General features: G+C 38.3%; 1 protein-coding gene and 1 non-coding gene across 2 annotated transcripts in view; one reads left to right on the plus strand and one right to left on the minus strand.

The window, feature by feature from the left end:
- LOC141577578 (uncharacterized) overlaps nucleotides 1-24,336 on the plus strand; it is a 736,830-nt gene that overhangs the window by 508,545 nt on the left and 203,949 nt on the right. The window lies entirely within an intron of this gene.
- Nucleotides 14,436-14,508, minus strand: TRNAT-UGU (transfer RNA threonine (anticodon UGU)). Its single transcript has one exon. It is a non-coding gene; the product is annotated as a tRNA-Thr (tRNA).

Genomic DNA, 24,336 nt, shown 5'->3' on the forward strand with positions numbered 1-24,336 from the left:
ATTTGATGTCAGTCTTGGGATCAGCAAAATATGATTGCTTAGCATTACTCTTACCTGTTGGTCCTCTCTTTTCTTTCTGTTGCCTTGGCTGTCACCCTGACTTCAAGTTAGAAACCCTTTCAAAAGCCCAAACCCTCCCCCAAACCATTTAAATCCATCTCTGTAGGACTGGGCCCAGGGATGAGGGTTTTTTGGAGAGCTCCTTGGATGACCCTAGTCCTAAGGCTCCTCTGGAATAACGTAGACCGTCCTCCTCCCGCTCCCCGGAAGCTGTTTGTCAGAACTACTTGTCTCTTTCCCAAATGAAACATATTTATAACTCAAATGAATATGATTGTTTCTCTAGAACCTGCACCATGCAGTTTGACTTCCTCTGGGGCTCATATTAACTGATCAGAACCTTCATTAAATGCTGCATTCTCAGGATGTGGCTTCTGGGAGTCTTTTGGAGATTATTATCTGCTCAACTGAGATGCAGAATTTATAAGATAAAAGCTTTGTTTTTAGGGAATCAGTTTTTGGTTAGTTGATTTGCAAGTGATATTCAGAGTTGTTCTTATTGGCTCCTCTGACTTAAGACTGTTTCCCTATTTACAGTTTAATAAACTTAAAAACAATTTGTTCCTCTCCTAAATTAGTAAGAGCCTGAGGTTATTGAAAAATAAAAACATAACCTTTGAAATCTGAAACACTGTGGATTGATTTCTGGTTCTATCAGTGGGTCATTTAGGAATAGCAGTATTAGTTGGGATAGTTTTGTATTCCACATCTGTAAAAGGGGTCAATGTTATAGCATTATCTGGCAGGAATAGTGAAAATGATAAATACCATTGTAAAGGGTTTAGCACACAATCTGGCACTTAGAAAGTGTCTGTTAAACTGTATCCATCCTTATAACATACCCAGATTTAAAGTGGCCACACCTCCTCTACCTCGATATCCAATGAACTATGCTACAAAAGGTTTGTGCTGATAGCTGAAGTTTCAGTAAGGTAAGAATTTATATTGTGCTATTTGGAAGGTAGACAGATCTCAAAGGGCACATTCACTGTAAACATCTAGTCTGCAGAACCCATTCAACACTTCCTGGCTGATTTAGATGCAGAGTCTGTGGTTATAGCCCCACTCCTGACAGTGCTGGTAAATGTGGCCGAGACTGGTGCTCAGACTGGGTATCAAACGAATTTGATTCAAACCTAGTTGTGAATGTCATGCGAGGCAGGTCCCATCTTGTTCCCTACCTGCTGCACTTCTGGATTAGAATCAAAGTCCACAACATCACGTGGCATAGATTGAGGGAGAGTTAGGCAGAAGGGAAAAACTTGTTTTAAGCTGAAGTCACTAAGAAAACAAATGAAGGCATGGGTTCCCCATCTCCTATTATCTGACATAAAGGTGTGATGGGGACTAGGGCATTTTGCTTGATCCCCAAATTGAATCTATGTTCCAGAAGAATTTTTTATCCCTATGAGTTTCATTTCCTTTCTTTCTTGAGAAGTGGGGTAGGAATTAGAGTAAAACAAAATCAACTTTGTCCATGGGGGGATATTCAGAAGACTTTGACTCCCAGAAGTCAGGAATTGGGAGCCAGCTGATTACAGGTGTTGTCTAAGAAAAGCACTCGGGGTCCTGGGGGATGCACATGCCTGGGAGAAAGTCACTATTTCTGTTGGAGTATTTTTCTTGGGTCAGTTCATTCTATTTGGAGAATGGCAGCCCAAGTTTCCAGCAACTCAGGCAACCCAGAATAAGATTTGGGGACTTACATATTCTTTTCCACTTGGTTTCCTCACTTGAAAAAAAATAAGGAGTTAATAAAACCACAACTTAAGCTTGCTGAACGTCTTATGTAAAACATCATTATGTGGCTTGGCATAGAGATCACCCTGAATATAACGGTAGCTATTGCATCCCGGACGCCATCACTCAGAGGCTGAATAGCTGGGGTGTATCTTAAAGCATATTATAATATTAATAATAGATTTTATTTCTAAATAATTCCTAGTACATTTATCATTTCATCAAAAGCCCAACATGCTTCCTTTATATATGTGTCCTTACAAAACTGCTAAGGGTCAAAATATAAAATAACCCTTATACAGAGAAGCCCAGCTCCTGTCCTGTCCCCAGTTACCAGTAGAGAGAACTTTTTTTATAGTTCTAGGATTTTATTATGCTTCCAGTTCTTTTAGGCAAATGCAAACAATTATATCTATATGTTCTTAAGTACACCCTTCTTATATAAAAAATAACATACTGCATACTGTGTCTGTTAAGGTTTTTGATAACTTTTGATGCTGTTTTCACTGGGAGTGAAGTGAAGAGGGAGTAGAAAGCCAGAGATTTTCCTCTTTCCTACTGACCCACTCCCTTATTTAATTTTCTAGCATGGCTGTGGTCTGTGTTCCTTATGTTCATGTCCTTGTATTCTCCCTTACCAACCTTGGTACAAGTTGTGATCACACCTCCATTCCAGTGCCTAACACAATGGAGGGCACATAGAAGGAAGTGGTGATCATAATAATTGTTAAATGAGTGAAAAATTAAGCATCTCGGGCCTGAGAGGTAGGTTTGGGTGGTATACCACAGTGATCCTGCCAAAGCATCCTGCCCTGTTGCAAATTAACGCTTCTTAAGAATTTCCATAGCTCTTTGGGGATAGTGTTTAGTGTGTCAGTGAAGTATTAAAAATGTATTTTTTTCTTGCAATGAGACAGTTTTAGTTGCTCATAATTGTGCTACACACTCAGCCCATTTCCAAATATATTAAAAAATGATTCATGATGAGTTAGGCAAAGCACTTATGCAAATTACATACCTAAAGTATAGCTTAACTCCAAAGCCTTAGTTCTTCTTGCACTTTAAATATTAATCATTTGGTTCAAACTTCTGATTTTAGGTCAAAACAACTGGAATAAAAGTATTGGTTTTCCAGTATTCAATTGTATCCTAATGCATTTCTAAGTAGCTGGAAATTTAAATAAGTAGTTGAGCAAAGATAATTGGGTTATTTTATGGAATCGGATGCAGAGTCTATGATGACAGCTAATAGAATTTCCATTAAAGAGAAACTGAGCTGAAATTTAATCACTTGATCAAAATTATAATTGCCCATTTAGAGTTTGAATTATGGAAATTGAATGATGGTAACATGCATTTAGATTTCCACACCCATTTCTGTGCAAAGATAAAGCTTGAGAGTTTTGTAACACACATCCTGTATGGGTAAGTAACTTCTCTGTGATGAAAGCATGATGGGGTTTTATATGAAGTTTTACCAAGTTCTTTCTAAGAAGTTGTTCCTACTCATGGCGTGAGAATAGATCTAAGCAGACTTTATGGTGCTATATGCCTACTCAATACAATGTTTCAAATCCTGTATTTAAATGATGGGTGTATTTTGTGTATTGGGTTACTATGAGGCAACCTCAGAAGGTCAAGTAGCTTGTGAAATTATGAAAATCCCAGCAGCTAAATTTATCATATCATTACTTTAATCCTTACAAGAAAAAGACTAATGAAATGGTGGTTGCTGGGATTTATTTTCAAAGACACACAAAAAAGAAGGCAGCATTTCTGACACATGAAGATTGTTGATGGACTTCTGTTATTTAGATCTCGTGAAATAACCAGCCAGGTATCTTGCATCTCATCGCAGGTTTGACCAACGCACATGCCATTAGTTAGCTTGTTCACACCTAAGAACTATAAATGAATTGGATAATTTTTTACTTTCATGTGACTTACAACTAGTAGACAAGTAATTCCTGGAGATCTAACGCACAGTGTAGTGAACATACGCAACAAATTTGTGCTATAATCATCAAACTTGTCAAGAGACTAGATCTTAATTATTTCCACCACAGCAAAAAAATGATAATTACATGACGTGATAGAGGTGCTGATTATTGCCACAATGGCAATGACATTACAATATATAAATGCATTGAATCAACACATGGAACATATTAAATTAACAGTTATTTGTCAAATATTTCAAAAAATAAAGACATGTTGCCAACTACAAAAAAAATTAAGAAAAATTTAAAAATTTTCATGTAAAATGATATCCTAAGATTTTCATAAGTAATACCACTGGATTCAATGTATTTCTAATTGTAAACAAAACTATAGCCCTGAAAGCAAGAGAAATTTATATAATTCCTACTAGACTCTTTATTTTGCAGTTGGTTCAAGTGCTTGTTCAGTTGTTTTAACATATGTAGAGCATTTAAATGTGTCTACAACTCACCATTTTGTTCAGTTCAATCTGACATTTAAAATAAGATAAATACAAATATATACTTCAAATCACAAACAATTAAATGTAGCACAGTAAATAAGTGAAATGCCAGTGATTTGAAAATAAAATGTCGTTGATGGGTCATTGTTACTGGAATCAGGATTCCTGACCAAGATGTGTGATCTTAAACAAAATACCTTCCATTTTTTGTGGGGGTTGAAGGAGGGCTCAAGCTTCCCCCTGTAAAATGAAGTAACAGATTAAAACAGCATATGTAGCTATAGATACGGATGTTTGTCTGTCTGTTTCCTCAAATACCAAAGCAGAGATTTCTTCTGAACTAGAATATGTCAACATATAGGATTTCTGTTCCATCTTTATTAACTATGCAAGCATCATGGTCCTGCCATATTGTGGTTTGTACTGTGAGCCTAGAGCTAAGAGGTGCCAGGAAAGCGGGCCTGGTTCCCTCCATAAATGAGTGCTGGCCTTAGACTGGTTATTGTTCTAGCAGCCTAAAAAAAAAGAAAGAGCACTACTTTGATTTTTTATTTGATTCCCCACCTCTAATTATGCATGGCCACCTTGACCAAGATCACTCATCAGGACAGATGATGCAGTGGGCACTGTGTGATCCTACAACGCCCAATAGGACACCAATGTTTGTATAACACAAATCCGGTTTTACACAGGGGAAGCTCAACAAACAAACAAAAAACCTCTTTTCATTTTAAATATATCTTCAAGAGCTATGAAATAGAGTAAGTCTGTCAAACGAGTTTTAAAATATCTTCTGCTCAGTTTCAAGGAATTTTTTTTAAAGTTTCATAAAGTTCTTTGGCCTGCTATGCTTTAACTATTGACTGATTTTATATGACCCCATAAGCCTTAAGTTGACATGTGAACTAGAGCCTTACTCTCATCAGCACACTCACTGGGGAAGCTTGCCAATTTTCTTTTGTGCCTGGAGTCCACGTCACAGGTTATTGTGTTGTTTTTTGTTAAATCGAGAAACGCTTCTCTTCCGAAATGCTGGTATGTTTTGCAGAAAAGTAGAATCAGCTACCTTCATAAATGTTCTGGTGTCTCATGTTTCCTCCAAGATTGTTTAAAATCATTTTTGTTTATTGATTTAATCTGGTTGTTTTTTTTTTTAAACTCTAAGCTTGAATAGGATCATTACCTTTTCAGGTGTTATTTGAGGAAGAAAAAAATAGTAAAAATCAGAGTGAGAACATTGTTTCATTCTGGGGTGTGTGTGTGTGTGTCTGTGTGTGTTTGGAAGTAAATAGATGTTACCAACCCTGTGATCATCACTTGTCTATCTGTTCCTTGAAAATAGAACCTTTTCAATATTCTTGTTCCTAAGTCAGGTATTTTCAGAGAAAAGACCAAATGGAACAGAGAGAAATCATTTTGAAATTCGTATCTGATCCTGATCCATCTCATCTGGAGTTCAGCAACCCAGCAGCACTCTTCCCTTCAACCTGGCCATCAGTAGGAAAGCACTTCTTGTCAGACTACAGAGGAAATCTTTCTAATCCCAGGATCCTGTGAGGTCCTCTTGTCTTTAGTGAGTCAGAGAACTGGTATGATGTATTTGTTTGATTTGGGATAGAGTTGTGATTTTTGTTGCTGCATTCGTTCGTGTGGTGCTTATTCTCTGGAAAACATGTTCTTCAATCAGTCTATGAAACTCATAATGGTTTTAAATAAGCTCCTTGGAGGCTTTTACTTCAAAGAGTGTCACATTGGGTAAATAAAAATACTCTATTCTTCATATAGAATCTTTTCACAGTGTTTTTCTAACAGTGAAGCATTTGGGAAGAGCCATATGATATCCCTGGGCCACTGTCCTTGTTATGAACCACGCCTATGTGCAAAATACCTGGGACCTCAGGCTGCGGTCAGCTGCCTGGTGATAGTGCGGGACACCAGAAGGCAGCTGTTGCCCTTTCTAGCTTAGCCTGCTCACGGGGATCCATCAGCACAAAGGCAAGTCCGTGACCCAGCTGGGGACTAAGCCCATGACTAGGTTTCAACCTCTGTTCAATGATCAACATCACAAAATAGTTTATTGAAGTACTAAAGAACAAACAAAATCAATATTTTAACCAGTTTGAGTGGAGACAACACTGGTGTCATATTTGCTTAAGACATGGACCATTGCATCCAGACTCTTGGGCCTTCATTTATTGTTTGTAGCAAGAAGGGGGTGCATTTAAATTCAGCTCTCACAGTTCCTTGTCATCCTCTCCTGTGATTATGAGCAGGTGTATTTCTTTTCCCCAGCCACGTTCACAAAGATTGAAATGAAAAACAGTAGTGCCATGTTATGCCTATGTGATCATCACAATAGTGCGAGATGAATAGAGCTTCTCCCACTTGATCAGAGGGAGAACTGTGTATTCTTTAAGCACCTGATTTTTAAGCATTGTACTTGATTAATGTTCCTGAATTGATCCTTTTGGTGCCTGGCTAAAAACAGGGTGCTTATATACCTGAGAGAAGCTCACCAGTCCAACAGCTCCTACAAATGTGAAGCTTTCCATTTTTATATGGAAAATGTCTGTCTTGGACCTTTGTTTTTTCCATCCCCACAGTGGATCATTTGCACCCTTCCTAGAAATACCATCTCACTTGGCAGCTTTTCATTAAATGAGAGATTACATTTGTCAGTGTTCTCAGAGAAAGCTGTATTTATATTTATCAGGGGCTGCTTTATACATTACAAGGTCCCTGCGGTACTGGGAAGGCCATGGAGAGCTGTCAGCCCTCTGCACCTCTTGCCTGCTGAATCCAAACAGCTCAGAACCGGCGCTGGCCCAGCCTAGAACCCAAGCATCGCAGAGCAGCTAGTCCCTTTTGTAAGGGTCTCAGGTTGTGATTTATTACTAGCTGAAAACCTGGGGAATATAAAAAGAAAAAAAGATATTTATTTGTCATTGTTAGATGAATTTTCATGTGAAGATGCTTGTCACTATATTTTCACATTTAATCTCTATGCATTTATTTGTCTTGGGCAAATTCAGCACTTACTTCTTTATGGGTTAAAGAGGGGCTATTTCATAATGCTGAGATTCAGTCCACATTTGCTTGTTTTCCTGATGACTTCTGCTTTGCTTTTTGTTACAAATTCTGCTGATCAGCCATGGGAAAGTTGCATCCAAGTTCAAGTTATCATATGTATTTGAGAGAATCACACAATTCTACTTTGTTTTCTCTATGTTATGATATCAAAAGTCAGTTTTTTGACAGAAGTTTTCTCCTATAAAATTTCCACAAGTACATTGAACAAAGGTTGTATGTTCTTTAGACCTTATAAAATATTCAGTAAGGTCCTTTAAAATATTATAAAGTGATAGGTTCAAAAAGCCTACAAATAATAAATGCTGAAGGGGGTGTGGAGAAGAGGGAATCTTCCCACACTGCTGGTGGGAATGTGAATCAGTGCAGCCATTATAGAGAACACTATGGAGGTTCCTTAAAAACTAAACATGGAGTTACCATATGATCCAGCAATCCCACTCCTGGACATGTATCTAGAAAAGATGAAGACTCTAATTTGAAAAGATACATACACCCCAGTGTTCATAGCAGCACTATTTACAATAGCCAAAGACATGGAAGCAACCTAAATGTCCATCAACAGATGACTGGATAAAGAAGCTGTACATACATATATACAATGGAATACTACGCAGCCACAAGAAAGAATGAAATAATGCCATTTGTAGCAACATGGGTGGACCTAGAGTTTATGATACTAAGTGAAGTAAGTCTGACAGAGAAAGACAAATATGAGATATCAATGATACATGGAATCTAAAATATGATACAAATGCTCTTACTTGCAAAACAGAAACAGATTCACAGACATAGAAAACAAACTTATGGCTACCAAAGGGGAAAGGTGGTGGGGGAGGGATAAATCAGGAGTTTGGAATTAACAGATACAAACTACTGTATATAAAATAGATAAACAACAAAGTTGTACTGTATAGCACAGGGAACAATATTCAATATCTTGTAATAAAACATAATGGAAAAAATACAGAAAAGAATATAAGAATATATATGTGTCTATAAGAATATATATGTGTACACATATGTATTTGAATCACTTTGCTGTATACCAGAAACTAACACAACATTGTAAATCAACCATACTTCAAATAAAAACAAAAAAGGAAAGAAAGACAGGATTTCTGACTGGCTTTGCCCCTATAACCAAAAACTTTAGGTGAGTCACTAGAATCTCTAGATTATGATGTCTGCAATTTGCACAATGAGAAGAGCTTATTTAATTTTTGGAATGATTTAAAGTGATAATAGAGAGTCAGAAGAACATTTGGCACATACCTTGCCTTTAATAAATTTAGTGGAAATCGTAATTGGATACCATCATTGCCACATACTTCTAAAGAGAAGAAAAACCAAGAACTTGATTCTAAAAAACAAAAAAACCAAGATCTTGCCCCTCAGTCGAGGCAACTTTTAAGCTATTTTTACCTCCTTTTCTATTGTTCTAGTGGCGGCTGAACTAACTCCTGACAAGGTTGATGTATGAATTTCTTTTTTTTTTTTTTGAACTTTTTGTTAATTTTCAGATAGACTAAAAGAGAGCAACAGTAAAATGAAATTATGAGGAAAGGAGGGGAACTTTGGAGTTTTTTGGAGCATAGGGACACTATATAATTTATTTCTGTGATTCAAAGCCAAAACAGTATCTGGCTCATAGTTTGTAGTAAAATTTTGTTAAACTGAAAACAGACCAAAATTCATGATGCCTTTACTTTAATAGCTAGAGTGGTTTAAAAATGCGTTATTTTGTAGACGGTGGAAAAACTTGAGGATTTACTGTTGATTATCAAATACCCAACTGCTCTAAATAACTTGTATTTGTTCTGCTACTTTTAAATTGCACAGGAAGGAAACCAGTATTCAGAGAAATAATGTTTAAATGAAACAAAACAAAACAAAAAAAAGCACAGGACTCATCTGAAAGTTGACATACTTCCCATAATATTCACTACAGGGATGGGCAATTATTTGAGCGGGCATCATGGATACTAGAAAGTACAATATAATGTTGGTCAAATACATATCATAATGATAATTAGTATAATACTGGTATTTCTGGACTTAATCCATGGTTGTGTATCAGGTGCTGTTCAGTACGTTTACATGTATAGTATTATTTATGAATACTGCAATAAAGAACATGTATTATTTTCATTTGAAAATGAGGAAACTGGAGCACGTAGGGGTTTGATAATTGGCCCGAATTTATTCTGCTCTTACGTGGAAGAACTAGAATTTGGAGTTACGGAGTCAGACTAGTTACCTTTGTGTTAATCATGCACTGGCTGCACTTTGACCTTTTCTAAGACACACTTTGTAACAATCATAAAATTCTACTCCTAGAAGCTCTTAAACACTTAAGTGGGGCATTTGAATGAGAAGCTTGGGTGATGTCTAAGGATGAATGTGTATTTATATTCTCCCATCCTCCCACTTAACGTAGCTTACATCAAAATGCTCATTACAGAAACTGCTTTCCTCTATTAATCTCCCCATTTATTAAATGTGTTATTTTAGCTTATATCTAGATAGTTTATATCTGAAGTTCATCATTTAAAAAATAACATGATTATCATCTTTGCAGTGTCATTGGTAGAACAAGAAACGTTTAAGTATATAATGTTTACCCGACTAGGTGATACAGTAGAAGTCTCAGTATTGATGATAATAAGATTAGTACTTTATGAGAAGATATAAATGTTTTTCAAGAAAGATATTCTAAAATGAGCAAGGTATTTGTGCTGGGTTCTATCTAGCAGTGTGGTTTATCAAGCAAGACATCTCATAAAGGAAAAACCAATCCATGTGGAGTGAGAAAACCTAGTCTCCCGTCTTCGCTTTCAGATGACCTTGGAAAGGTCTCCTAACAGGTTATGAAACTGCACACTGTGGAAGGAGTCTTGACCTGGCAAATTTCCTGGCACCCCCCCTCCTCTCCCTGTCTTCACTACCCTTCAGCTGACTTAAAAAAAAAGCTTTATTAAAGTATAATTAATATAAGAAAAACTATACGTATTTACTTGGGTGATTTTGGTCTGTTCTGAAACCTACTAAATAATGTACTCTTTAGGGCATTTACCTGGGAAAATCCCCTTAACCCACCTACCCAGATATTCTGTTTGACTTCCTCTCTCCATCCAAATTCTCATCTTAAATAACACCTTTTCATGGGAAGAGCTCGCTGGCTACCCTATGTAAACCTGACTCAGCCTCCAACCTTATTGGCTTCTTAACAATTATTATCTGAAATTATCATATGCATCACTTTGTTTATGTGCTGTTGCCTGTTTATCCCTGATAGAATCATGTCTTTATGAAAGCACAGATCTCGTCTCCCTTTTTTAATGCATTATATCCTAACACAAAGTAGATTCTCAATAAATATAGGTTGAATGGAAGAAAAAATAGCTATCCAATCATGCTGAAACAGTTACTATGAGGAGAAAGAAGATAGCAAATGTGAATGCATCTCCTGAACTGTAAAGTACATGATGAATTTGTATTAGTAGGTAGGTCTTAACACTTTCATGTGACTTGCCCAACATTATAAGAGGGATTATAGAAAACTAGAATCTGAACACAGACAGTCTGAGCCAAAGACCTGTAATTGCAGTCATTTGCTACCGTTCATGTGCAACTACAGAAGCTGGGCAAGAGAGTGTGGCCAACTACCTCAAAGACAATAACTCTTTCATCATTAGCTCAGAGAGATGTCAGCCTATCACAACTTTCAGTGTAGTCCAACATGAGCTGGGAAACTCTGTAACTTATTTTAAGAACTTGGTTTAGAACATTTGACTTCTTGTTGTCTTTGGATTGCCAAAGACTGGTTGGATCATCACAGTGAGTAATTTGTCACTCTTTACCTTCATTTGCCATGACTGAGGATATTCAAGGAAGGGCTCATTGGTGAAGAGAGCAGAAGGGAGCTAGCTGCATGAAGCCTACAACTTTCAACTCACTTTTTCATGACCTGAGAGAGAAATGTGGCTGTACTGAGTCGAATTTCAGTATTAAAACATATTTGCCTGGAGTGAACTCTCTTGGGATTTAATTCACAGCTGTTAGAAAGAAAAAGACTTAAGAGAAGACATATGTGCTTATTTTATAATTGTTTCAGGCACTGCTTGAAAAAATTCAGGTTTTTCTAACCTTAAAATATTTTTTATATAACTGGCTTATATGGGTCCCAGTGCTAGAGCCTTTTTCATGATATAAGCAGGGCATTGACTATGATTTTTTCCTTTTCTCCTGTCAATATCATTTTATGTCATTCAGTTGTTTACACCATTCTTCTGGAGTGTTGGATAGGTATTTCTTTTAGACCTGGAGGAAACATATTTTGGTTTCTTCATCAGTTGCTTTATAAAGTTTGCCAGAGAGGTATAGCTCTGAATTACTGATATTCTATCTGGAAAAATAATTTAGTTAACCACTAAAATTTCAAAGGTTTACCTTTTGTCAAATAGGGTAACTAATGAAATGGTAAGAAATGCACAGTAAGAAAATCCTGTACTAGCCTCGCTCATCTTTTAAGAGGGGTGTGGATTAAGTAGAAAAAGCAGAATGTCAAGAGACCATCTTACAGCATTAAGGAAACAAGACACTTAACCTAGGAAAGGAGCTTACAAAAGACTCATAATTGCTCTCAAATACTGGAAGAGACATATATTGAAGACTCATAGGCACACGAAATGCTAACAGCACCTTCTCTGAACCACTCTTTGGTGAGCAAGTGTTGTGTTAGTGGGTAAGTTTTCCATGAGTAGAAACAGTAAAATATGAGGTAGAAGACTGCTTACGGGAGATGTCGTAGGTAAGAACTGATTTTTCAGATTGCCAAAACACACTTTAGAATTTTTTCAAGTTCCATGTGTTTGAGGAATGAATAGGATCTGAGCCCTAGATGTCAGAAGACCTGAGATGTAGAACTAATTCTCATGGACCTCTGAGGGTCATTTGCCGTATCACTTAAGCACAATTTTATTATGTTCAGTAATGTCCAACCTTTACGTTCAGCTAAGCCCTCAGATGGGGTTGTACTTTTGAGAACTCTTTCTTGAAAATTTTAAGTCTTCCTCGATTACCTGGGACCAGCCAAGGCTGTGACAGTGTCTGGCATGTTTCCCCAAACCATTGCCAAGACCTATGTAAGCCCCACCTTCCAGTCCAATTCAGGATGCTCTCTGAATGCTAGCTCCATGCAGGAGGTTGATGAGATGCCCCAGTAAGCTCCACACTTGGCACACATACAGTGTCTAAGGGTACCATCTTTGAGTCCAGGTTTTGTAAGTCAATTGTTCCTGCTGACCGGCGTGGCATTTCTTTCCACAGAGTGCATGGGATTGGGCTTTCTGAATGGTGCTAACATGCTGATCCTGAGTAATCTTCACTCATGTTAGACATAGGATGAGTTCAGGACTACCAATGCTCCATTGTTAAATGCTGGATAGAAGCCCTGTGTGTAGTTTCATGTGTAAGTTCTCATTCATCTGTGTGCAGACCTTGATGAAGCCTCCAGTGTGTAGTAACTGAGAGCCGTGGGACTAGCCACAGGCAGCCTTTACTCTGTGTGCGCCCTAACACTGGCACTCATGGTGGCCACCCAACCCCCCATGCATTCTCTGTGATGCATTCTCTGATGGTGGCAGAAACTAGTTCTTCCAAGGACTTGCATGACTTTTGCTCCTAAAAGATAATGAGACCTTTCATTTGATGTCTTCTTTGCATCCAGTCAATGGAGTGACACTGTGCTTTCCCAGGTCAGTCTTTAGCCACGCTGGGTAAAGAACAGGCATTCCTTATATGAATGGAACCACCTGTTACTCTGCCCATGGGCTCTTTGTCTGTCCTTTCATGACTGGTTTTGTGTGGAAAGCAGAAGTATGGTCAATATTGAAATAAATTACCTTCTAAGAAAGAAGTGGTCAAGACTTAAAGAGGTCAAGAGAATGCATTATTGGGAAATGTGTTGTTTTTTTTAATGTTTACAACATATAAAATTCTGAATGGTAAATTGAACATGACCATAAAATGAATTATGGTTTAGATTTTTCTGCTTAATCCGGAAAACACTTGCATTCGTGGTCATTGTCAATAATGCAGAGTAATAACCTTTGAGACAGTCAATGGGTCAATGGAAGTCAGTATTCATGGGTAGCATAATGGCTAACACAGAATTATGAGAAATGAGGTAATTAGCATTAAATACATGGTATTAGAGGACTTCAGGGACAAAAAATACTGTGTTATTTTAATACAAACTGGTTCTGTAAAGCCATGGCTTTGTGAATAATGATTGTTGCTACACTTTCCTCAAGTTTAGGAGATGTGAAATTAGCCAGGATCAGCATATGTCACAATATAGAACATTCAAGAGAATTTATTGACTTGAAGAGAAACAGGTGGTGCTTGGGCACTAGGTATAATCTTCACGTCCACTGACTGGACAATAATACATAAGTAACTCTTCTTCACTCATTGTTCTATATTTTCATCAATAAATTATTACTCTTGGGGTTCCTGAAATCTTCTCATACATGTTTAATCAAATTGTTTATATAGATGGGTACCCTGCGAGCTATTTGCTTGGGGCCCCACATGCACTAGAGATGGCACTGCTCATCTGTTTTAAAAATTGGACTGTATTCTGTAAAACATTTCTTTTGACTCTAAAAGGCTATGATTTTACATGACCCTTTTATTATCTGTTCCATAAATATATTTGTGCATCATTTTAGACAACAGTAAGAATAAGCAAGCTTAAGTAGACTAAACTTGATGTTCAAATGAGGTAAAATATTCTGTGATATTGTGAGAAAAACTAGATCAGATTTGAGTACTGGTGGGAATAATAGCTGGATCTTTGCTGAGTCTATTAATTAATTTTACGATTCACTAGCAAACAAGTTATACAAAGAATTTCTGTATAAATTCAAGATCACAGTTAAGTGATACACTGGTGTGTGGGACTTCTAAGGTTTTAATTAGTTCCCCATGGTTAAGTCAGAGAATTCACTAAGAACAGAGAATCTATTGGCCATGTTAGGGGACCTCATGACCCTGGGAGAGCTTATTTTTATACACTTTAATGTTTTTTTCTCCTTAACAGAGGCACTGGGGATTGAACCCAGGACCTCATGCATACAAAGCATGCAGTCTACCACTGAGCTATAGCCCCCACCCCCATTTATATACACTTTAATCTGGGGTCTGGGGAAGGACAAATGTCTTTGCTGAAAGGCTTTACTCATTAGTGTAACCTTGGCTGCACATATAGCTAATCGATTTATTGGTGCACAATTCAACACACTGGATAGTTCCTCAGGTAGGTCTGGCCATAGCCTACCCTGTAGATAATGACTCTTCCACTACACAGGTCCCTTTCATGTGCTTATGTGTCCAATATAAGTGCCCCGTAAATACAAAAAAAAAAAAAAAACCCAGAAAACAAAAACCTGAGAACAATTAAAATATCAAGATATATGCCAACAATGAAAACTACTCAGCTTTTGGGGGATTCCTAAACATGTGAAATGAGTTAGTCCCACACTTTCAATCAGGGACTGATGGGTTTGATTAGTATTTGATGCGAAGACTACTGATAGTAAAATGTTTTTATCCATGAAACATTGAACACAATGTAATTCAGGGACAGAAGTGGCCTTAAGTGTTGTCATTAAGTCTGCAACAGGTGCTGGGTACCTGCGGGAGATTTGCAGGAGGAAAGTTGATAAGTAGTAGCTTCAAAGATATTTTAAAAAAACTTATATATCAGGTTTCAGACTGAAATGGGAGGAACCAGAGATTGCATAGCATAGTCCATGCATATGTGTTTTGGTGTCATACATCTTGACTTTAAAACTCATTTGTTAGTTACTAGCTGTGTCATATTGAGCAAAGCAGCTGTATATTGTTGTGCAGGTTGTACACTGGCCAAGTTCTCTCAGCCAGCAAGATTCAGCCAATGATCTACTTGCAAGGAGATGCACAGAGTTGCTTCTACCTGGAAGTAAGGAAGACTTTTTCTCAACCCCAGGAAGGAGTTTTGTACCTTGAGGGTACTAGTTAAATCTCTGAGACTCAGTTTCTTCATCTTAAACATGTACATCATAATATCTAGCTTGTGGGGTTGTTGTGACCATAATAGTATTTAGCTTGTGGGGTTGTTGTGACATTTATGGAGATAAGGTGGGAAGAGCCTCCCACAATACAGGCACTCAGTTAGAGGCTGTTAGAATAATAGGACCGTGGTTCTGTGCTCAGCTCTGTGTGTGTATGAGAAATTATATGTATTATAGGATGTCTTCTGGGAGATAGAGTTTATTTGTGGGAAATAAAATGTGCCCAATAACCTTACTGAGTAGGAGAAGTTGGGGGGCCAAGAAAATAAAGCTTCATGGCAGAGTCTGGGGGCATTTCACTGTATAATTTACAAGTTATACCTCCTTAAAGGATGTTTTTAGAAAGTCCTTCATTTTGGAAAAATGTATATTCACTGTGACTAATAATATGCAAATTAGCCCTTGAAAAGAAGCCTGGGATGAAATATACCAACATGTGACTAGCATAGAGGGAGCTCACTGAGTGGACTTGCAGATTACAGGGTTCTTGGTTTAAACCCTCTGTCTGCTGTGTATTAACTTCTTGTTCTTTAATAAATTATTCTCTGAGTTCCTGTTTCCTCAGTTGAAGTGGATTATGTAATAGACCCCATCTTAACACTTTTACTGTGAGAATTAAATGCAATCATGAAATAAATAACTGTAAACTATGAATAGTATTATTATTATCCTTGAGCAGGGACACTAGAGGTGACTGACTTCATCCGTTTCCAAATTTCGGTTTTTCTGTAATGAGCATGAATTCCATTTACAGCAGAAAAATATAAACTTAACTATTAAAAAACATTCCAATATGAGGAAAACTTGTGATTATATGTAAGAAAGCAGGCATGTTTCAGAGACAAAAGCAATCAAACTTTCTCTGGGTTATGTCAAGTGGAGTAGAGTGGAGAGTTTTCTTATGCGTACTGTCGACTGAAATAAATGTGCAGTCTAGCAGTTGAGAGTTACATTTTATTTGGTGGGAGGAGGACTTGAGCCAGGATAACAGCCTCTCAGATCTCTCTGAGGGACTGCTCCAAAGAGGGAGGAGAGGAGCTAGGATTATAGGAGTTTTACAACAAAGGCCAGGTAGTTAGAACAATAAAAGATCACTTGTTATCTAAAGAAAACCAGGCATCTCAAGTTAAAGAATTTAGTGCTTTTCTGTGTATGGGAGGGAGCAAACATTTGGGCTCATTGAATTCATTCCTTTGACAAGCACCTAACTATCTAGGGCCAGTATCCGGTCCTTTCTTATTCTGAGTCCCCTCAGGGTGCACCATTGTGAGTGGCTGCAAAGGCTGGGCTGCAGGCTTGTCTTCACTCGGGGGTGGCAGCAGGGGCTGATGATTTGATGGCTTCAGCATTCTTTGTTTACTGATATGTTTGCGGTATTTTTCTTTCACAGTACCTTTTTTTCCAGTGGATACTTCCAAGGAACCATCTTTATATTCCTGCTGGGCTTGTATCTAAGCTACCAAAATAGGGGAAGGAGTGAGTGATCAGGGTAAGTTTGTCAGATTTAGGGAGAAAATAAGAGAACATGCAGTTACATGTGAATTTCAGGTAAACAGTGGACATAATTCTTTACTCTTAACTATGCACCTGGTAATATTTGTGGGTGTACTTAAAGAGCATTCATTGTTTGCATGAAATAAGAATTTAACTGGGCATTTTGTATTCTATCCAGCAAGCCTAAGGGCTTAGTAATTGCAAAACTCACATCCCTTATCTTTCCTAAGGCAATGACGCTCTTTCAGACCTGCTGGGTTAATTTCTTCCTAGGCTGCCAAAATAGAGAACAGAGTGAACCATCAAGGCCGTCTAGATCTTGCTCTCTACTCTCAAGGATTAATTAGGCTAAAAAAAAGCAAAACAAAACACAAAAATCCAGGCAGAGATGCTGAGGGGGATGACAAGATGACAACACAAAGGCCCAGCCTGATGCAGCAACTTCAAATAGAGAGGAAGGGGTGAAACCAGGAGGTACATTACATGTGGTGTCAGCAGGGGTAACAATCCCTCAGCAGTCTTCTAAATCAACTTTTTCAAGGCAAGCATGAATTCATTTTGCCTAAATAGATCAAGGTATGAGAGTAATTTTTGAAATCTACAAATGTAGGCAGCTCTTCTGAGGTGGGAAGTCAGGGTTTGAAAGCATATTGGAAACTGGGGCTAAAAGCTGTCAACCCTTGGGATCTCAAATGAGGGGTGTGTGAATCTGCAGTGTGTCTGGGACCAGGAGCTCTAGGAGCTGTCAGGAAGGGACATCTGCCCTTGCCTTCCATGGACTTCCACAGTGTTTTTGAGAGGAACGTGTCTAATATACTGAGCATGGGATACTTTTATATAGTTGAAGATTTGGACAGTAAACGAGCTGTTCAGATTAGGGATTTCCTGTGAGCAGAGCTGATAGCATATCATTAGGATGTTAATTTGTTGATTGAAAACAAGCGCATACGGAAAAATGGAAGCAAATTCCCATTGCACTTTGCCATCATCAACATTCTGCATTCGGGTAAAGGACAGTTTAGGTTGAGAATTCTTACTGCTCTATTTTTCATTTTAATTATGAAAGCATTACTTCAGATACCTTAGGAAGAATTGTGTGTAAATTTTACAAATTGTCATGTAGATGGGTTATGAAAGTATAATAGTTAGGATTTCTAATCTGTTGCTTTGAAAACAATCATCCTCTTTTGGTCTGAAAAGGGAAGCACTTTATCACAGATTTGTTAGCAGAAGATTTTGCCTTTTAGTGTATTTTGGTAAGAAGTAGATTTAGAGCAATTAATTATGCATTAGCTGACAACTTATCACTGCTTTTTTTAATCAAATGTCTCACCACACCACGTTCTAATTTTTATTCTCAGCCATCTGCCAAGCTAGGTAATTTTACCACGTTTTGTTTTACATATGTGGCCTAGTTTGAAAATTTCAACATTTTTCTGGCTTTGTTTTCAACAGACACCAAACTCACATAATGGAATGTGTGAACGTTCCACATTTTTATACAAATATAAGCATCACAGAAAATATACATACTATTATTACTTGAGAAATATTGTTCATTAAGCCATATTTAGTTGAGTGCTTACTTCTTGATAAAGTCATCTGAATACTTCTCTTTTGTTTAAAAGAATACTTCTGATGGCTGGAAAAGAACATCTTTAAGATGTTCCTTGACTTCTGGTTATTCTCAGACTTAGGGAAAAAATGTTTTTTGGGAGTGAGGGTATAGCTCAGTGGCAGAGCGCATGCCTAGCATGCACGAGGTCCTGGGTTCAATCCCCAGTACCTCCAATAAAATAAATAAATAAACCTAATTACTCCCCACCAAAAATATATGTTTTCTGCACCCATTGCTGGTAGACCAGTCCCACAGCTATGGCTTCAGGCAGTGAAGAGGATAAAATTCTAGTTCCCCATGTCCACATGGTGGACATGAATGGAATAATCCATGTTAAATGGGTCATACATGTGACAAAGAAAGCTTCCTAAAATTTATTAAACACAGGAGTAGGCTGAAAAATGCCCCCAGGTCACCAAATATATGTGCATGTCCTCATACCTGGAGACTGTATTTGGAAAAAGAGTGTTTCCAGGTATGATTAAGAATCTTGAGATGAGTTTATCTGGGATTCTCTGGGTCAGCCCTAAATGCTGTCAACAAGCATCCTGAGAAGCGAGAGAAAGAGAAAGACACACACAAAAGAGAAGGCTTTGTGGAGATAAAGGCAGGGATGGGAGTGATGTGGATGCCAGCAGAAGAATGCTGGGTACCAACAGAAGCTGGAAGAGGCAAGGAATGTATTCTCCTTGATTTTGGCCCACTGAAAATGTTATTGAACTTTTGGCCTCCAGAAACGTGAGAAGAAAAATGTCTGTTGTTTCAAGCCACCAAGTTTGCAGTAAAATATTAAGGCACAGGAAAGTATGGGAAATGGATGCAGCAACCTACTTTGTTCAGGGCCTCAATACGTGCAAGGTGTTTTTGTTACATTATCCTACTTGCTCCTCAGGATTATGTCTAGTTTGAAGAAGATTATATTCATATTAATTGTACAGAGGAGAAAAAAGAGGGAACTTGCCCACAGTCCTGCACTGCAGAGCAGCAGTGTCAAGATACAAGAGTTCAAGCGGCCCTAAAGTTTATGGTGCATTTTTCCTACTCATGTTTGCTCACTAATATATTATTCCTTTAAATCCCACCCCAACACTGGTGGCCTCTCGATTAAAGGATTTATTGCTGATCTTTAGGTAGTAATGGGAAGAGGAGATGACCATTGTCTTAGATGAAGTTTTCATCACTAGAGAATAGTCACCAGACATCTCTAGTATTTTTCTACTCTTTTCCACCATTATAGTTATTTTCACAGAACCTGGCTAGCTTAAGATGGAGCAGCCTGTTAGATAGACTTTAAAATCAGCTGTAAGCCCTGAAGTCTTGACAGCTGGAGTTTCTCTTCATGGAAATCTTAGCTTTGCTCAGAAGACTGAGTCTGAGAAATCCTGTTACCCAAGAAAATGATAGATTTTCATTTGATCCCCCCCAAAAGAATAAAATCAGGGTGAAAAGTGTTAAGCCAGTGCACACTTTAAATGTATTCATTAACAAATGATTACAAGCATACATTTATGACTCAGACGGTTTCCTGTTTTAACGTGAAGGACCAGAAAAAATAGACTGTTCCCCGTTCTTCATTCTTTTATTCCACTCGTAACATGCTAACAAACACATTCTAGCCTGAACCTGATTTTGTTAACATCTTACCAGATTAGGTGTAAAAGTGACCAAGGTTGCAGCAACTTATGAATCAGTCCTAAAACTACCCTCTCCATGCTCTCTGGTCTCCTTCTCTACCTCGTTCTTATTCTCAGGCCAGAGTGGATCTCAGGGAGGAAGTACTAGGTTTCATGATCTAAAGGATAATCTTTAGCACCATCAGATAAGTGCTGTCAGTGTAGGATTCAGTCAGTACAGGTAACTGCAGCAAGGACTAGAGAGGTTCTCTCACGGTAGACATTATCCAAAATATCCATTAAATAGAACGAACCCATTCAAAAGGGCATAAAGAAAATGATTGTTTTATTATGTAAAATGTCCCTTTTGCATGGTTTTATTCACCTGAACACAAATTTATTCATGAATTCACGGCTCATTGTTATTAAGGTCACAGTGATTCTCCATCACCTGCCAAGTTACATCATAATCCTTGCTCTGGATGAGGCTGGACTTCCACTTGTCTTGTGCTGCATCCGCTGAACGGACCTTCCTTTTCCGAGTCCTGTGAAATCTGATCAGTTGCCATTTTCCATTGGGATACTGTTTCCTCATCTCATGACCTGAATTGTGATTTCCCTGAGTCTTTTTATGTAGATTCTCTACATGTTCAAAGTTCACTTTGTGTAGAGCCTTTGGAGTGGTTTGGCTGCTCTCCTGCTGGCCACAAAGCAGGCCTTCTCTGCTGGTTCAGTCAGGAGTGTCTGTGGTCAGTCTGCTTGGCTTGGCAGCTTTCTGTGTATCTGGAGCACCCTGGCTGGCTCCATCAGCGTCCTCTGCTATGCCGTGGCAATGACAATTTATAGAGTATTTTTCTCTTGGCAGGAAAAGTCATTTTTTAACTAAAAATGTATCCTACCATGAAAACTGCCATGACACTTGCTGACAGCACCGCTTGGATGGCAATATCTTTTTATGTATGAGGTTTAACTTATAGACAGTAAAATGCACAAATCTTAAGTTCACAGTTTGACAAATGTTGACATCAAGATACAGATCACTTTCATCCCCTACTATAGGTCCCTCCCCCCCTTTCTATCAACCCCACCCCCTTTCCCAGGCAATCACTATTCAGATTCTATTACATTGATTAGTATTGCCTGAGTTTGAACTTCATATCAATGGAATCATACATCATAGGTTACAAATACCTCATGCATGCATGATGGATCTTTCGTGCCTGGCTCTGGCTTATTTTGCTCAACATGGTGTTTCTGACATTTATTCATTTGTTTACACTCATCGATACTTGATTTTTTTGTAAATACATAAATGGTCTTCCAGTCCATGAATATACTACAGTGTATCATCCATCAGTTCTGCCATTGATGGATATTTGGGCTGTTTTCAGTTTGGGGCCATTATGAACAAAATTGGTTTGAAAACCCAATTTACAGGACACAGTCCTCTTGGGAATATACCTAAAAATGGAACTGCTGTGTTACAGAGTAGGTGTTTGTTTAACTTAATTAGCAATTGCAACTTCAGTACGTTAAGGGCAATTGTTAAAATATTTTATGTCCACTCCGGACAGGCAGCAAGAGTTCAAACCCCTGTAATACCATGGAATCAACAAGTTGGCTGTTATTTCTGAATTTTTATGATAGTGTGTTTTATTCATCTATTTTTGATAAACATTTAACAGAGACAGAAAACGAGGATTGTCATATGCGTGACCCTAGAAACTCAGGCTGCCTCATTACAGGTGGACCATGAGCAAGGATGCTTTTCTTAATGAGAGGAGTTGCACCCAAACTTATTTCCGATGCTTGGGTGCACCTCTCTTTCTTTCTCTAGCATGTGCATTCTCAGTTGTGGTGATAACCAGCCCTGAGGGGGTGAAAACGGGGTCTTGAGAGGAGAGGGGCTAAGAAAAGAACTGACGCTTTCTAAGTGTAAAGCACAGGGACACGTGCAGAGCACAGCGGAGCCGTGATTTATCTGCGGTGTTGCTGTACGTCTATGAGAGTCTCCTTGTGGGGGGCAATCTTGAAAAAATGGCTTAGGAACACTGATGTAGTAGCTTAAATATGATTTCTAACATGGCTCCGTATGTTGGTGTTTATATTTAGACTCTCTAGTGCCTAGGTCCTTTTTTCTATAGCTCACAAACTTCTATCTTACAAACTTGTGCTGTAAGAAAGGGTCTCAGAGAAGACAGGGACCTTCCCTGGAGCACCATTACATGATACCCCCCCAGCCTGGTCTGTTTCTCTGCATCATGATGAGAGAACTTCAGTGCAGTATGTGTCTCTATTTGACAACCTGGGGTTCATGGTTTTCCCTCTAAAAAGTAGTCTGAACCCATGCCATGAGACATAGTGTTATTTACCTCTATTCACCCTGTCAGAAGGTCTAAGTCCTTACTATATGCTATTTGTGTTCCATGCAAAACAATCCATATTAATTTTCTTGTTTGAATTTTTAAAAATCTTAGCCAAGAATCTGCTGAGAAATCCAGGCTTGTTCTTATCAATTCTTTCCCTAAGACCAGTAATCTGCCCCCTGATCTCAAGTCCAGTGCTTCTGGTCATGACTCTTTTTAAGCATCCCTAAAGAGACCTTCTATTTTGCTGTCTGGTCATCCAAGCTTCACCTGCTTTGCTCCACTGGCTCAGAATATTGAGATTCTTTAATACTTCATGTCATTCCCAATTTTCAAATGTTTACCTTAAGAAAAAACAGAGATTTCTATGCCTCTTACACAACAAGCTGTAGTACCAGCACAAACTGATTCTCCTTGACATCAAATGTGTAGGTCTCATGCCATGTCCCAGTCTTCCTCCCTCCTACTCTGTCTTGCTGCAAATACATTGCAGTGACTAGTAGTCAGTTCCTTAATTCTGACAAGTGTAATTCTACACAAAGTGGAAGAAGCTGATTTAATCCCTCTTGAGCTTACCTGTGGCAGGTGACCTGGGTGAGAAATTTGCTGTGGTCCCTCCTGATGGGCTTGTCAAGGATGAATGATGAGTATTCTTTGTGTCTTTTCCCCCACGGACTCTTTTTCCCTTATTCTCATTGAATAGATAAGAGGCTTAGAGAAATAAATACTGGACAGTCTGAGACTGGCTGGAGTCCAGGTTTTGAAAAAAGAAATGACTCTGAGGAAATATGGATTCCCTAAATCTTGTACATTGGGTGCCTTGAGGTTTGAAGTAAACCTGTGCTCCCCTCCTCCACGCTGCCCCAGAGGTGGGAGGAGCATTTAAGGGAGCACTTCGATCCCTGGAGGCTGGAATATAAATGGTAGAACTTGATAGTCACAACGATGAGAGAGCTGGGAGTTGGTCCAGAGCATCAGCACCGTTAGCCTTTGAATGGTCCACGCAGCCTCAGACAGCGCACAATTTTGTGGGGACCATGACATAGAGATCTGTGGTTATTAAGTACGGAACCCTGCGTGACTCTAAGGAAGGGAAAAGGTATCCTACAAAATGACTGACTGCATTTCCCATTAAACCTTCAAGGCTAGGGGGTGGGGGTGGCAGAGATAAGGAAGTCCAAAGCCAATTTGAACTCCTTTGGAACATGGGGAGGGAGAGTCCATGCACTCAAGTGTTGAGACTCAAATTTATACTTATTTTACATTTAACAGTACTGTGTTAGATTTTGACCATAACTCTCATAAACAGGCCATCCGTCTAGAATTTGTATCACTGAATCTTTTTTATTTTTCTTCAAGGCACTTAACACTCTGATATAATAGTATGTTTGTTTATAGCTTTTCTCTCTACTAGTTTTAAGCCCCGTCAAGGATGAAGCTGTGCCTTTCTTAGTCACTGCTCTGTACCCCATACTTTTAAAACAGTGCCCTGGTGTATAGTACTCAGAAATTCTCCTGGTAAAAAAAATAGGAGACATTGATGATGTCAAAATATTTAATCTTAAAATATTGGCAAGATGAAGCTCTCTAAGAAATAAAATAATATTTCCTGGATTCTTTAAAATAACAGTATATCATCATTCTGTGTTTTGCTTTAATATTCTGTTCAATTTATTCGATACCTTTGCTTTTCTTGTATGACTTATCTTTGTTCAGAAGATGATCCCTCCGGCCAACAGTTGGGGAAGAGTATGATTTTATGAGCTCACTCTATTTCTTTGACAGTCTTAGACTT

This window comes from Camelus bactrianus, chromosome 4 (assembly GCF_048773025.1).
Source record: "Camelus bactrianus isolate YW-2024 breed Bactrian camel chromosome 4, ASM4877302v1, whole genome shotgun sequence".
NCBI lineage: Eukaryota > Metazoa > Chordata > Mammalia > Artiodactyla > Camelidae > Camelus > Camelus bactrianus.